We start from the raw sequence: 15196 nt of genomic DNA, 5'->3' as shown, positions 1-15196 counted from the left end.
CAATGGTGCAGTTCCAGGCGGAGGCCGGCAGGAAAAAGTGATGTCCCAGCTCAGTCGTCAGGCAGGAGGAGTTCCCCCTTACTCGCAGAGCGTCAATCTTTCTGTTTCGTTCAGGCCCTCGACCAATTGGATGGGACCCACCTACATCCGCTTTCCTCGGTCTGGCCTGTTGATTGACACCTTCAGCTCATCCAGAAGCAACCTCACAGGCACAGAACGCCGTTTGACCAAATATCTGGGCACCTCACGGTCCGGTCACGTCAACAGACAAACTATCCATCACACGTCTCGACTCCATAAGCAGTTGTTCTGTGTTTCTACAAGTCTTTCCACTCACAGAGAGGTTCATAAACCAGCAGCCCAGTCCAGACCCATTCGTGTGCGTCCCACCAGGTCACACACACAGAAGGGGATGGATGGTGTTGGGGTGGGGCGGGGGGAGGGAAGAGATTTCACAATGCTGATTCCAAGAGGATCTAGGTCACGTTTTCCTTAGCTTCATAATCAGTCAAGGTTTACTGATCACGTAAGAGGTGCCCAGCCCTACTCCAGTCACTGAGCGGAGGATGGTGACAGCCACGTCCACACTCGCTCCGCACAAGCACCGCTAAGAAGCCGGGTTTGCTTGTCACGCAAGGTTAGGCCATGTCTCCGTGAAGTGCAGCCAGACTTACCTGGCGCCCCAAGCCGACTATGCTGTAAACAACATTTGATTTTTGGTTTGTTTCCTGTGCCTCTACCCCCCCCCCCCCCCGGTCGGTGTCCCCACCTACAACTGGCCACATAATGTGTGGTCTGTGCTTTGCGGTGCACAATGGAAATGTGGGGCCCTGTCTTACTCTGATCACACTGCTTTCACAAAATGCCACAGACTGACTGGTTTATAAACACCAGGAATTCATTTCTTACAGTTCTGGAAACTGGGACGTCCAAGATCGGGGTGCCAGCATGGTTGAATGAGGGTCTTCTTCCGGGTCTTTGTGTCCTCCCATGGCAGAAGGGTCGAGGAAAGTCCGGCAGGTCTCTTTCTTATTTATTTATTTATGAATGGCCAAGAGGAATGTTTATTGAGCACATACCCTGCTTGGCACTGTGGAACACACTTCTTTTTTATACGCAAGAGATAGCGAAATCTATGGCTTACCCTTTATATAGTTATATGGATTATACAGTTATGTATAGTTTAACCTTTACCAACCCTCTGAGAGCGGGACACCTGTGTACAACTTACCGGAGTAGGGTCAGAACCCCAATTCCTCAGTCACTAAGTCCCAGACTCTCTCCAATAGGTCCAGTGCCCTTGACTAGTTTGTTTAGGGGACGTCTGCTGTGGGGGGGGAGGGGGGCGGGGGGGGGTCTGGTCCTTCCTTTAGAAAGCCTGAATTCTATGACAGCAATTTACTAGCTGTTCCCGGACACCGCCGTCCTGTTTCCCTCACCCTGAACGGGGAGGTCTCTTTTAAAAGAACATCGACCCCATGGGGCGCCCGCGTGGCTCAGTCGGTTGCGCGTCCAACTCTTGATGTCGGCTCAGGTCATGATCCCACGGTCACGGGATCGAGACTCGGGTCAGGCTCCTCCTTCCCTCGCTCACGCGCACGCCCTCTCCCTCTCTCTCAAGACAAGTAAATCAACTTAAAAAATTAATAAAAAGAAAAGAAAAGAACATTGATCCCGTTCACGAGGCTCCATCACCATGACCTCCACACCTCCCAAAGACCCCACCTCCTAATACCATCCCCCAGGGGGGTTAGGATTCCAACATACGAATTTGGAAAGCACACAAGCGTTCAGACCATGGCGGGTCCTTGTTTACGAAAACTGCGAAGAATTTCGAGAGGGTGATGGTAGAGCACTAGATCTCACTCACACAAGTCCTCTGGAGCACAGGGCCCTGTCCGTACCTTTGACTTCTAGTTGCTGTGTCCTTCGGACATTCCGAAGGGACGGCAGTTTTCAGCGATAGCACGGAAGACCGTTTTGGGGAGCGAGGCTCTGTTCCTGCAGATCAAACCACTCGTTCCGCAGGACGTCTCTGCCAAGCTGATTCCCTCCCCGAGTCTACCGTGACATCGCTGGCAAGAAGAACGTCTACTGCTCCTACGCCCTGGGTTCTCTGGTGTTGCGGGCTGAATTATGTCCCCCAAAAGGTGTGTTCAAGTCCTGCGCCTGGTACCTGTGAACGTGCCCTTATTTGGAAATAAGGCCAGCTGTAATCAGTTACATTAAGATGAGGTCATCCTGGCGTGGGGTGAACCCTCAACCACATATAACTGGCATCCTTGGAAGAGAGAAAAGACACAGACACACAGGGAGAAGGCCATGTGATGAAGGAGGCAGACATTGGAGTGATGTTCCTGTAAAGCCAAAGATTGCCAGCAACACCGGAAGCTAAGAGACAGACACGGAACAGACGCTCCCCTCGAGCCTTCGGAGGGAGGGAGTGCGACCCGGCTGGCACCTTGCTTTCAGACTTCTAGCCTCCGGAACAGCGACAGAAGAGATTTCTGTTGTTTTCAGCCCTCCGGTCTGCGGCACTCTGTGACGGCGGCCCCAGGAAACTAATACGCCTGGAAATCTGTCGGGAATCTGTAGACCTCCATCTACAGAATCCCATGTAATGCCAGGGAATCCCAGAAAACGGAAACCCACCCTGACAGCCCCCAGAAATCCCACCAAACCCGGGAGCCCCAGGTATGTCACACTTGATTCCAAGACCACATTCCATAAACAGTAAAGGCTGACATCCAGTCCAGACGGGAAGCAAACCAGCAACGCCCACATCTGCCGTGTGTTACCCGGAGCTCGGACGTACCTTGGACCACTGGGTATCCAACCTGTAGATGAGAGAAGGGTCTCTTTGTGGAAACATTCAGCTGATCCCGAAGGGGCAGTGAGGGAATCACAAATGTGAATGAACCCCCCCTCCCCCCACCACCCCACGGACTGACTGGATCCTGACATCGAGCTTCAGTGGCTGCGAAGATCACAAAAAGGATAGCCAGGCACCTGACGGGCTTCTGTGGAAGAACACGCCGTCTATGACGCAGTCTTGCCAAAAAGTCAAACCTGAATCGGATCAAAGCCTGTAGATCTGATTACCAGCTTCTGGGAAATACAGACATCAGAGGAACACATTGACATCTTGGGGATGCTATCAGCAAAACCCCAGCTGAGGAAGCTCTACCTGACCAATGACCTTTTTTCTTCAAGAAATCAATTTCAAGGGGGACAAAAGAGAGATGGAAAGGGAGCCTGCAGGTGAAAAAGAGACTGAAGCGACGTAGCAACGAGTAGCACGGCGTGGGCTGTGTGCGAATCCGGATTTATACAGACCCAACTGGAAAAAACATCCGTGATATTTGTGGGGCGACTGGAAACGGGAACGCTCCTTGATAGTTGATGGTATTAAAGAATTATTTTTTTTAATTCGGGTTGGGTAATGGTATTTCAGTTACCGTTTAAATAGTCCATACATTTTATAAATGCATGGGAAGTGTGACGTATCTAAGATTTGTTTAAAAATAATACAGGGACACCTGGGTGGCACCAGGCGGTTAAGCGTCCGACTTTGGCTCAGGTCGTGATCTCATAGTTCTTGGGTTCGTGCCCCGCGTCGGGCTCTGTGCTGACAGCTCGGAGCCTGGAGCCTGCTTTGGATTCTGAGTCTCCCTCTCTCTCTCTCTGCCCCTGCCCTGCTCATGCTCTGTCTCTCTCTCTCAAAAATAAATAAATGTTAAAAAATAAAAATACAGGTGACGGAGAGCAGGAGTGAGTGGGTTTAAAACAAGGTCATCGTGAGTTGATAATTGTTGAAGCCGGGGATGGGTCAAGGAGGTTCATTGTGCTGTTCGCTGTCACTTACATATGCTTAAAATTTCCATAATAACAAAAAAACGTTTTCATTCCATGGGAACTTTATAAAAACATCTGAGCCAATAGAATCTGAATATTTAAATATTGTATTCGTCTTGTCTCCCTGCTGTAACAAGTTACTATAAACATGGTGACCAGAAGGAATAGAAATTTATTATCTTACAGTTCCGAAGGTCTGAACTCCGAAATGGGTCTATTGTGCCAAAGTTAAGGTGTCGGCAAGGCTTTGTTCCTTCCGGAGGCGCTAGGGGAGTTCCAGTCCCCTTACCTTTTCCAGCATCTAGAGGCTGCCTTCGGTCTTTGGCTCATGCCCCCTGCCAGCAATTGGGTCCCTCCTCCAGCCTCAGTTTACATCTCACTCCTCCTTCCCTGACACTGACCTCCTGCTTCCTTCGTATGAGGACCCGTGTGATCACATTGGGTTCACCTGCATAATCCAGAATAATCTTCCCACCTCAAGACGCTTTAATTTAACCACATCTGCAAAGTCCCGTATGCCACGTAAAGGAACGTAGATTTGGGGGATTCGGATGTGTCCGGACGTCTTTGGGGGGCCATTATTCTGCCTACCACAGACGTGATTCGGACCAGGTATTTCAGATTGACAAACACTTAACCTTTTTCGTTCAAAACCAAGATACCCTATAATGGTTCCTGCATACCTCAACGGGGGTGATTTTACTTCCCGGGGATATCTGGCAATATCTGGAGACATTTTGGATTGTCAAGAAAGACCCAGGGCGGGGGGTGGGGGGGAAGAGTGCTATTGGAATCTAGTGGGGAGAGGCCATGGACTGTAGTACTGAGGTTGAGAAATTCGGGGCAAGAAGAACAGAAGGAAAAGAGCATCTTACGTTTTCTATTGCGTTATCTACAAAGAGCAGGTGATCAGTAAACATTTGTTGAATTAGTAAAGAAGCAGCTTGCTGATCATATGCATCAAACCTTGTCAGTAAAAGGACCTCAAATTTTGGTGACCACAGCTCCGACAGAGCCATGTGAAATATTAAAACTTGAATGTAATTTGAAATATTCAAAAAAGTATGTGTTCTGCTGAAATCGCGGAGAGAGGCACCCAGGCCCTAAAATCCAAAGCCAATCTGATCAAAGCCTCTACAAAGATTCCACGGATTCCCAAGGTCTTATTAGCAGATAAAAGGGTATTTACATATCTTAGGATTCCTCAAGTGCAAAGGTCTTTGGGGCTAAAGAGAAAAGTACATATTGTGAGAACCGCTTAGATGTAAAATCCAGTCAAGGGATCCAGCTGCCAGTCCTACAAATGTCCAGGAGCGCACAGAAAAACCAAGAATGTGTACAGCTTAAAACTAAGGGTCAGGGGGGCACCTGGCTGGCTCAGTCCACAGAGCGTGCGACTCCGGCTCGGGGTTGTGAGTTTCGAGCCCCATGTTGGATGCACGGATTCCTTCAAAATAAAATCTTACAGAAACAAATCTAAACAAACAAACAAACAAAGGGTCAGGGTCTTGATTCCACCTCACAAGAAATACAGCATCGCATCGTGGACATAGCAATCATTAACAGGCTTCAGGTATCTCATTAGGGTCACTGACAAGAATCTAGCCAGAGGCCAGCCCAAATCTTGGCTGTGTGTGCAGGCTCAGTCTTGGGGTGGTAACTATCATCTGTAATGGGGACGAATCTCTGAGCTCGAGAATTTAGGAAAAGTGGAGAAACTTAAGAGAGTCAAAAATACGGGACTCATCATTGGGGTGAGGAAAGAATCTATGCCTATTTGATATTTTATGTAGTTGTACAAGTTTCAGAGACTTTCTCAGCATTGGAAACGACTGTAAAATGCATCATTGGGTAATTAATCTAAACTCTTGATTTTAGTTGAAAACTAATTTTGTATACGGTACTGGAACATTTTAAGAAAACTTAAGTTTCACTATAGGCTTAATTCGCTAGACTTAAAAGTTATTTGCACAGTTGGGAATGTATTTGCTTGTTAATTGAGACAGTTGAAGTGATGAAAAAGGAAACTACAGAACACTACATTTTTTTGTTTGTCTTTTTTTTTTTTTAAGATTTTATTTTTAAGTAATCTCTAGGCCCAACATGGGGTTCAGACTCACACCCCCAAGATCAAGAGTCCCACCCCACACCGACTGAGCCAGCCAGGTGCCCCACACTAAGTTTTAAATGTACTTGAAAATTCGTGACAGTGTTTAATTAACTAAGTTTGCAAGGAAAATCAAGTATTTTCCGAAGGCCCCTTAAAAGTGGCTGCTGTTATTGGCTAGACTTAAAAATGAATTCAGAAAAAGGATAATGAGGTTTCTAGGCTGAACTTAAAAGGTTCAGGTAAACAAGGCATTTGAACCTGTAACTTAAATAAGCTATCAAATCTGTAAAACTGAATAAATCTTTTTTTGTGCATGCGCACACACACACACACACACACACCACTTTTGAGGGCTCCGATCACCATTTCTGAAGAGCTGTACAATGTACAAATGAATGTGCTTACATTTAAAATAGCACAAGTCCATCTTTGTGAGCCTATGGCAATGATATGAGCAAATACCAATACTGTTTACCGAATAAATTCCGCCCAAGCTCAGGACCTTACTTAGCTCTCCAGATCCTGCTTAGAGCTGATAAGGTCTGATATGATTAAAGTTGCATTCCTCCTGAGGTGCTTGTGTTTCTGTCCTTTTGCATAATCTGAATCTAATTTTCGGCCCTTGTCATGTTCTCATTTATAGATTTGTGTGTGTGTGATTGACTGTCACCTGAATAAATTAATTCACCCCTAACCAACTGGTTTATGTTCCTTACAAAGGATCAGCTTAACTGTATACTACTTTAACTAGGGGAGTGCTGATGGAGGGTCCAAATGACCCTGTTTGTAGCCAGTACGTGCTTTGGAAGTTCCCGAACTCTGTTTGAATTCCATTGTGGTCTGATTGTGCCCAACCACACTGAGAGCAGCGCCATCAGACCCCACTCCAGACCTACGACATCAGAAGCCGCTTCTTAACAAGATCCCTGGGGCGCCTGGGTGGCTCAGTTGGTGAAGCGACATCAGAATCTGCTTCTTAACAAGATCCCTGGGGCGCCTGGGTGGCTCAGTTTGTTAAGCGTCTGACTCTTGATTTCGGCTCGGGTCGTGATCTCACGGTTTGTGAGTTCAACCCGGCACACTGTCAGCACAGAGCCCACTTGGGACAGTCTGTCTCTCTCTGTCCCTTCCCCACGCTCGCACACGCTCTCTCTCCTCCCCCCCAAATACGTAAATAAACTTGGGGAAAAAAAGCAACCAAGATCCCCAGGTGATCCCCATGCACATTACAATTTGGGAAGCATTGGTCTAGACAAGAAATTCAGGTAACAGTAATCACTCTCGCAGTGATGTTGGGTTGCTTGAGTTTCACGCTCAACAGAGTACCCAGTAGCATTTGTTTGAAACGAAAAGCCACCGAGTTCCCATTCAGTTTATTCCACAAAGGTTCTCGATAAATTATTCAACTATGTGTGTGTTTGTTGTTGAGTTAATGCAAGTGGCGCTTGGGTGGTTGGAACTTAACGTCTCTGCGGAAGTCCCCTGGGGGATGGACCCGGGCTTTTGCTGTAATCATCGGAGCCCTAGCACCCTCGAGCTCCAGGAAGCACGCTAAGCTCCAGCCCTATCATCCTAGATAAAGTTCTGGGTGGATTAAAGTAGGTCACACATGCATTTCTGTTCCTTGTATCAGGAGGGGGAGTCTGTTTCTCCTCTCCGTGACTTACGTTGCCCTGTAAAACTGGGTGGAAGTGATGTTCTAAGGCGTCCATTCCCACGCTTAGGAGAATGGGCCCTTTCACTTTCTTGCTCTTGGAAGTCAGCCACCACGTGAGGAATCAGATTACTCTGAGGCCGCTATGCTATAAGGCGGCTCAAGATGGCTATGTGGCAAGGAGCACTGAGGAGCCCAACTACGTACGTTAAGGCTTCTTAAACGTTCCATCTTGGCCAGCTGTGCAGAATCAGGGGCAAACAACAAAATATTGTCGTTTAAGCCATTCATTTGGGAGGTGACTTGTCAGGTGGCGGTAGATAGCTCTGACGAACGCAGACCTGCATACCAGCAACCTACCTCCTCCCCGTCACAGAGTGGGTCTGCCGAAATTAAGAGGAGCCCCTCCCGCTAGGGCAGGGTTAGAAAGGTCGGTGAGGAAGCAGTGAAAGCTGGGATGGGGCGGGGGGGCGGCGAGCTGAGAAACAGAACGTGAGCAAATACAGAAGCAATCCTGGCCTGCTCTGATGGGCCCACCTGTTCCCAGATGTGGCCAAGCAGTGGTGTCGCATCCCTTGTCTTCTGCAGTCTTCGTCGAAGCAGAGCTTCCCACAAGTAAGCGTGCAGATTGTAAGCGGAAGCCTCCGTGAATTTTTACGAAGTGAACTCACCCACTGAACTGGCACCAGATCAGCGCTCGAGATGCCCTGTCCCGGCCCCTTCCGGGCGCTGAACTGGCCGTCCCTCGGGGTTACAATCAGCATGGGGACGGTCAGGCCTGTTTTTAAATGTGCTACCACTGGGATGCGTACTCTGTGTATTTTTTTTGTTTCTGGCTTCTTCTTGTCAGCTGTATGTCCGTGGGATTCACTCACGTTGTTGTGTGTAGTTGTGGTTCATTGGATCTCCGTGACGGTATCGTTGCGTGTCTGTGTTTGGGCTGATCTTGCCTAAAACGAGGGTCAGCAAAGCTCTTCTGTAAATGGTCGGATTGCAAACCTTTTAGTCATTGCAGGCCATAGGTCTGTGTCACAACTACTCGTCTCTGCCGTTGGAGCGTGAAAGCAGCCACGGCCTAACGTATTTACACAATATGTAAACGAACGGTTATGGGTGTGTACCAGTAAGACTCTCTCTATTGACACCAAAATTAGAATTTCATAGGATAAGCCTATGTTTAGGCTTCTAAGAAACTGCCGAAGTATTTTCTACAGTGGCTGCACTATTTTACATTCCTATTACGGAACAGTCAGGTTCCTATTCGGAATGGTCAGGTTTCTCCACGCCTCATCAGCGTTTGGTGTTGTCACTACTGTGGTTGTTTTTACATTTTAGCCTTTCTGATAGGTGTGTGATAATATCTCATCGAGGTTTTAATTTGTATTTCCCAAATGGCTAATGACGTTGAGCGCCTTTTCATCCGTTTGCCGTCTGTGTATCTTCTTCAGTGAAACCTCTCTTCACGTCTTTTGCCTAGATTTTAATCGGATCGTTTGGTGTTTAACTGTGGAGTTCAAGGGTTTGGTCGCCCTAGTGAAGGCTTTGGGTTGCCTACCCAGCACCCGCCTACTCTCCTTCCTACCTGAGAGAGTCCAAATATTGTTCCGCTATCCACCTCTGCCCTGCACAGCAAGTCTCTTGAAGGGAAAACCAAGTCCCTCTCCTGCTCTAAAAATCAACTCAACATGAGTAACTTGCTATCTTCTGTCTTGTTAGTCACGGCGTCAGGAAAACCAGTGTGACCCAACTCTAGCCACGCGATGGGCAGTCAGCTAAGAAGGCTGTGGGAGAAGTCTCCTCTCTTTTCAAGACAAAGGCAAGGACAATATTATTTATCTCTTCCTCTCGACACTGTCAAGTTTGGACGAGGCACCTGATACTGCTACAAATGTCTTGCTCCCAGCATGCTCATTAAACTAATAGAAACGATAGCAGAGAAATGGAAAAGTCTAGGCCCACGGTAACATCATGAGGCTGAAGATTCAACCAGCCCGGAAGACAGCTACATCAGGGCTTGCTAAAAGAGCTCTAACTTTCCTTACTGTTTGATCCAGCCGAGCCATGGTTTCTGACCCTTACGGCCCAGAACGTTCTAACTCACAGAAAGGCTTGCCCTCCTGTACGTGGTTATTGCCAAGGATTGTAGTTCCACTGTAAAAAAAAAAAATAAATTTTTTTTTAAAGTTTATTTATTTGGAGACAGAGAGAGAGAGAGAAAATCCCAAGTAGGCTCCACGCTGTCAGCACAGAGCCCGACGCAGGACTGGAACCCACGAGCCGTGAGATCACCACCTGAGCTGAAATCAAGAGTCAACCTGCGTAGTTCCACCTTTTTTTTTTTTTTTTTTTTAAACCAACCCACGGCTACACCCTGCTCCGGTCGGTTACTATTATTGTTGTTGTTCATCCTGCGCTAACGGGGCATACGCAGGAGCCAGCGCACAGCGATTAGTCAATACACACGTGGAACATTTACAAATACAGACCTGGGAAAAGTATGCAAAGCAAGTCTGCACACATCCCCAAAGTATCAGTAGCAAGGGGACCACGTTTCTGGAGGGAAAGGCAAGCCACAGTCCAAGGGAAAACATCTGCCGAGCGCAAAACCCTCGGCCGCGCCGGTCGCCTTTCCGCCTTTCCCGGGCCGTCCCTTTCCCAGCCTTCCCCACGCGGCGCCCGGGAGGCGGGCCCTGGGAGCGGGCGCTCCGTTCCCACCGGTTTCCGGGGGGGCGGAGCCTCCGTGGGAGATCCGCCGGCCGGCGTGTGAGCTTCTGGCCCTGGCTCCGCCCCCGCGGAGGAAGCTGGCCGCGTCCCTCCGCCCCGCTCGGCTCCTGCCGAGTCGCGCGGTCTAGCGCGGCTGCGGCCGGCCGGCCGGCCGCCTTTCCCGGGCCCCGCTCGTTGCCGGCGAGTCGGAAGCTGCGGTCTGAGACCGTGCCCTCCCGCAGGCTAACCAGTCGGCCCGCCCCCGTTTCGTGGGCATCTCTGGCCGGGAAGCGCCGGAGCCCTGGTCAGAGGCACAGGATTTAGCTGAGCAACAAGCAGCAGCCAGAACACTCTCTGGAGCCGGCAGCAGCTCCCCGGTTCCCACAGGGCGACGCTCACCTGCACGCGGTGGGGGGGGGGGGGACGCACTACAAGACAGGGACCCTGAGTTAGGAAAGCCAGCTGCTCTCAGGCCTGCTAATGGCCTGCCCATCCTCCCCTCCGGAGAGATGACCTTATCTGGAATGCAAGCAAACCAGACCCCCTCAGGGGCCACAGGGGAAGGTAAGCAAAGGTCTCCCGGACCGGCAGGAGCTGGCTTTAGGATCCTGGAATGTCTCCGGGGAGGGCGATGTTCTCGATGTTCTCATCTCCATCGAGTCCAGCTCTCAAGGCCGGCTGCTATCCAATCATCCCCGAACAAGCTCGTCAGTGCCCTTTGCTCGGCAGAGCGGGACCGTGTGGAAACACCCAGAAATCCGGGGAGAACTGTTGTTGAACATCGGCCACTTCAGGCCTGAGGTTGCCCACCTTGCTGGCCACCCTATCCCCTCACCTTTATCGAGCCCTCCTTAAATTATTGGGTGTGTGCGTTGCCACGTGCGTCTTGCAGAGACCCGGTGTGAATCAGAAATATGTATAATACGTATACAAGTCAGCAAGAAAAAGACGAATAACTCAAGTGCATAGTTAGCAAAGGCCATGGGTAGGGAATTCGCAAGAGACAAACCTTGCTGGCCAGTGACCACGAGTAAATGCCTCATCTCCATGATGCTTAAAGCTACGGGTCCTACCACACAGTGGAGGTGGGGAAAGGGGACACTCCTTCAAGGCTGGCTGACCTGGGGGCACTTGGCTGGCTCAGCTGGAGGAGCCTGTGACGTTTGATCTCGTGGCTGTGAGCGTAAGCCCCACGGTGGGTGTAGAGATTATTTAGATAAATAAATAAACTTTAAAAGAATAATAATTAAAAAAGACTGGCTGACCTGGAAACCACAGTCATTCGGCAGTGTGACTCAGCAGGACCCCATAGGGCTGAAGAGGCTTGCCCCTTTGAATCGGCCCTTCTTCTTGCAATGCCAAACTCAGCTCAGCATGTTCGAGTCTTCTCCTCGCCCCTAGAGAGACTCCTGTCCACCTGCCCCATCACAAAAAGCAGTGATTGTCAGTTATTAGAACCAACCTACATGATTATCAAGGGGGGAATGTGTTAATGAATTCTATTTATAAATGATAATATCTTGGGGCAGTTAAACTTACCTGGGTCTATATCAACTTGAGTAAATCTCAAAATCACAATATTAAGTGAATAAAGGATATGCCCTCGTGATTCCGTTTACGTGTAGAATTTTAAAACTCAGAACACTACTATGTTGTTTACGGAACATATTTTTGCAATTAAAGTGTGAGATCAAGGATCGGAAAAATAAACATCATGTTAGAGGTGACTATTGGGATGAAGGATAGAAATGAACTGGCCAGAGGGACCTTCAACTCTACCTATAAACTTTTCTTTCTTAAAAATATCTGGGGGCGCCTGGGTGGCTCAGTTGGTTAAGTGTCCGACTTGGGCTCAGGTCATGATCTCATGGCTCGTGGGTTCGAGCCCCGCATCAGGCTCTGTGCTGACAGCTCAGAGCCTGGAGCCTGTTTCGGATTCTGTGTGTCCCCCCCCCCCACCCCGCCCCTCCCCTGCTAACTCTGTCTCTTCTTCAAAAATAAATAAACAGTTAAAAAATTTAAAAAAAATCTGAAGCAGGGGCACCTGGCAGTGGAGCGTGTGACTCTTGATCTCAAGGTTGTTAAATTCGAGCCCCACACTGGGTGTAGAGATTACTTAAAATCTTTTAAAAAATATCTGAAGCAGAGATGGCAAAAATTAACATGTATCAAATCTGAGCAGTGATTAATTGGGTGACCATTCTTTTTCCTTGTGTATTTTGTACATGGGAAATCTTTTGTAATTTAAAGATGGTTAGAACAGCCTGAATGAGGGGCGCCTGGGTGGCTCAGTCGGTTAAGCGTCCGACTTCAGCTCAGGTCATGATCTCGCGGTCCGTGAGTTCGAGCCCCACGTCGGGCTCCGTGCGGACAGCTCAGAGCCTGGAGCCTGTTTTGGATTCTGTGTCTCCCTCTCTCTCTGACCCTTCCCCGTTCATGCTCTGTCTCTCTCTGTCTCAAAAATAAATAAATGTTAAAAAAAAAATAAATAAATAAATGTTAAAAAAAAAAAAAAAAAAAAGAACAGCCTAAATGACCAGGGTAAGTCAGTTAAGCAAGGTACAATGTGTCCACCAGCTGGAAGACCATGCCACCTTTAAAAACCACCATGTCAAAGAATTTAGGGAAACAAGGAGATCCTCAAGAGACATTTGGTGCGAACGGGCGGATTACAAAACAATTGTACGGGTGGGCACATTTTATTTAAAAACCCGTAGCTTCCTCTTTCCACCACGCACCTATAAACATGAAGATAAATGCCAGATTGTCAACTTTGGCTACATATAAGGAGTGTGACCATAGGTGACTCGTGTTTTCTCCTATATATCAATTTTTACCATGACTACACATTTTATCATGCAGATAAACAATTTAATGAACAATTTGCTTGTGCAAGTAACACGTCAAAATAAATAACCAGGGGCGCCTGGGTGGCTGAGTCGGTTAGGCATCTGACTCTTGATTTCGGCTCAGGTCATGATCTCACGATTCATGAGATCAAGCCCTGAACCTCACTCTGAGCTGACAGCAAGAAGCCTGCTTGAAACTCTCTCTCTTCTTCTCTCTCTGCCCTCTCCCGCTTTCTTTCTCTCTCTCTCTCTCTCTCTCTCAAAAATGAACAAATAAATATAAAAAAAACTGGTGAACTAACAGCAGCATTCAATTTCAGACTGAATACTTTCAACGCATTTTTGCTATTTGCTGTGCTTATGCCGCCCTCTCGTGGAGAAATGGAAGAATGCTCCTGAATGTAGAGGCATTTCTAAAACCCCAAAGCGTTCTTCGCATAGTGATAAAGATATCATATATAATAATATTATTAAAAACTGACACATGCTCGGGGCGCCTGGATGGCTCAGGGTCCAACTCTTGATTTCACCTCAGGTCATGATCTCACGGTTCATGGGATCAAGTCCCGAATCGGGCTCTGAGCTGACAGTGAGGCGCCTGCTTGGGATTCTCTCTGTCTCTCTCTGACTCTCCCCTGCGCGCTCTCTCTCTTTCCCTCTCTCTCTTTCTCTCTCTCAATAATGAATATGAAAAAAAAACAAACTGATTAACACCAGTGTTCGACTTCAGACCAAATACCTTGAAAGCAATTTTGCTATTTGCTGTGCTTATGCCGCCCTCTCGTGGAGAAACGGAAGAATGCTCATGAATGTAATTTATAAATTCCTAGTGTTCTTTACATAGTGATGAAGATATTATATATACTTTTATTATTAAAAATCGACACATGCTCATTACATAAAATTTACAGTACCCAGGAAAGTACAACAGAAGAAAAAAATCACACATGATCTCATTTCACCATTGGGTCAGGATTCTGAGTTCCCAGGCAGAAGAGATACAAACAAAGATCAGGGCACTATAGTTCTTTCAGTATGAAGTCTACTTTTTTTTTTTTTTTTTAATGTTTGTTTTTGAGAGAGAGAGAGAAAGTGAGCACTAGCAGAGGAGGGGCAGAGAGAGAGAAGGACAGAGGATCTGAAGCCGGCTCTGCACTGATAGCAGAAAGCCCGAAACGGGGCTCGAACTCAGGTACCGTGAGATCATGAACTGAGCTGAAGTCGGACGTTTAACTGAGCCACCCAGGTGCCCCTAAAGTCTACTTTTCTGCTACATGGGTGCCAACTTTGAACTTGATTTTGGTATTTGAGTCTTGCTTTTTTAACCTATCATCAAGCCTCTTCATTTTTATAAATATCTAGTAATTTTGCCCTGTTTAGATACTTCGGTTGCTGCAAGCTCCTTGTTTTGTTTTTGTGTTTTTGTTTCGCTTTGGGTTTTTTTTGGTATGATAAAATTTTCTATAATGTAAATTCCATATACATATATAGAAATATAAATATTTCTATAGTGTAAGTTCCAAACGGGGCATAGCTTGGTGGCTACATGCATTGGTAAATTTCATCGATGTTGTCAAATGGTCCTTCAGAAAGTTGCATCCCTTCGTGCTTTTCGACAAGCACGTGCTTTTCAAATGAGCGTGAGTGCTCATTTCCCAATCTGCCATCCTCAACACCACCGGGTGTCACCCAACTTCAATTCACTTTTGGCAATTTGCAAGGTAAGAAATTCTACTCTGTTAGTGTTTTGGTTTGCGTGTCTTCTGTGACCAGTGAGGTACAACAGCTTTTCCCTGTGTGTTGGTGACTTAGATTTCTTTGTACCCTTTTGTTTACTTCATCCTTTTTTTTTCTATTGGGTTTTTCATCTGCTTTTCTTCATCTTCCTTTTTTTTTTGACATTTGATTCTGAGCTCTGTATAAATTAGGCAAATCAGCCCTTTGTCATGTATGTTGCAAATATATTTCTCGCAAATGTCATTTCATAATTCTTTCCTTCCTTCCCTCTTTCCCTCCCTCCCTCCC

Source organism: Panthera uncia, chromosome X (genome assembly GCF_023721935.1).
Source record: "Panthera uncia isolate 11264 chromosome X, Puncia_PCG_1.0, whole genome shotgun sequence".
NCBI classification, from domain to species: domain Eukaryota; kingdom Metazoa; phylum Chordata; class Mammalia; order Carnivora; family Felidae; genus Panthera; species Panthera uncia.
Note: the sequence above shows the minus strand (reverse complement) of the source record.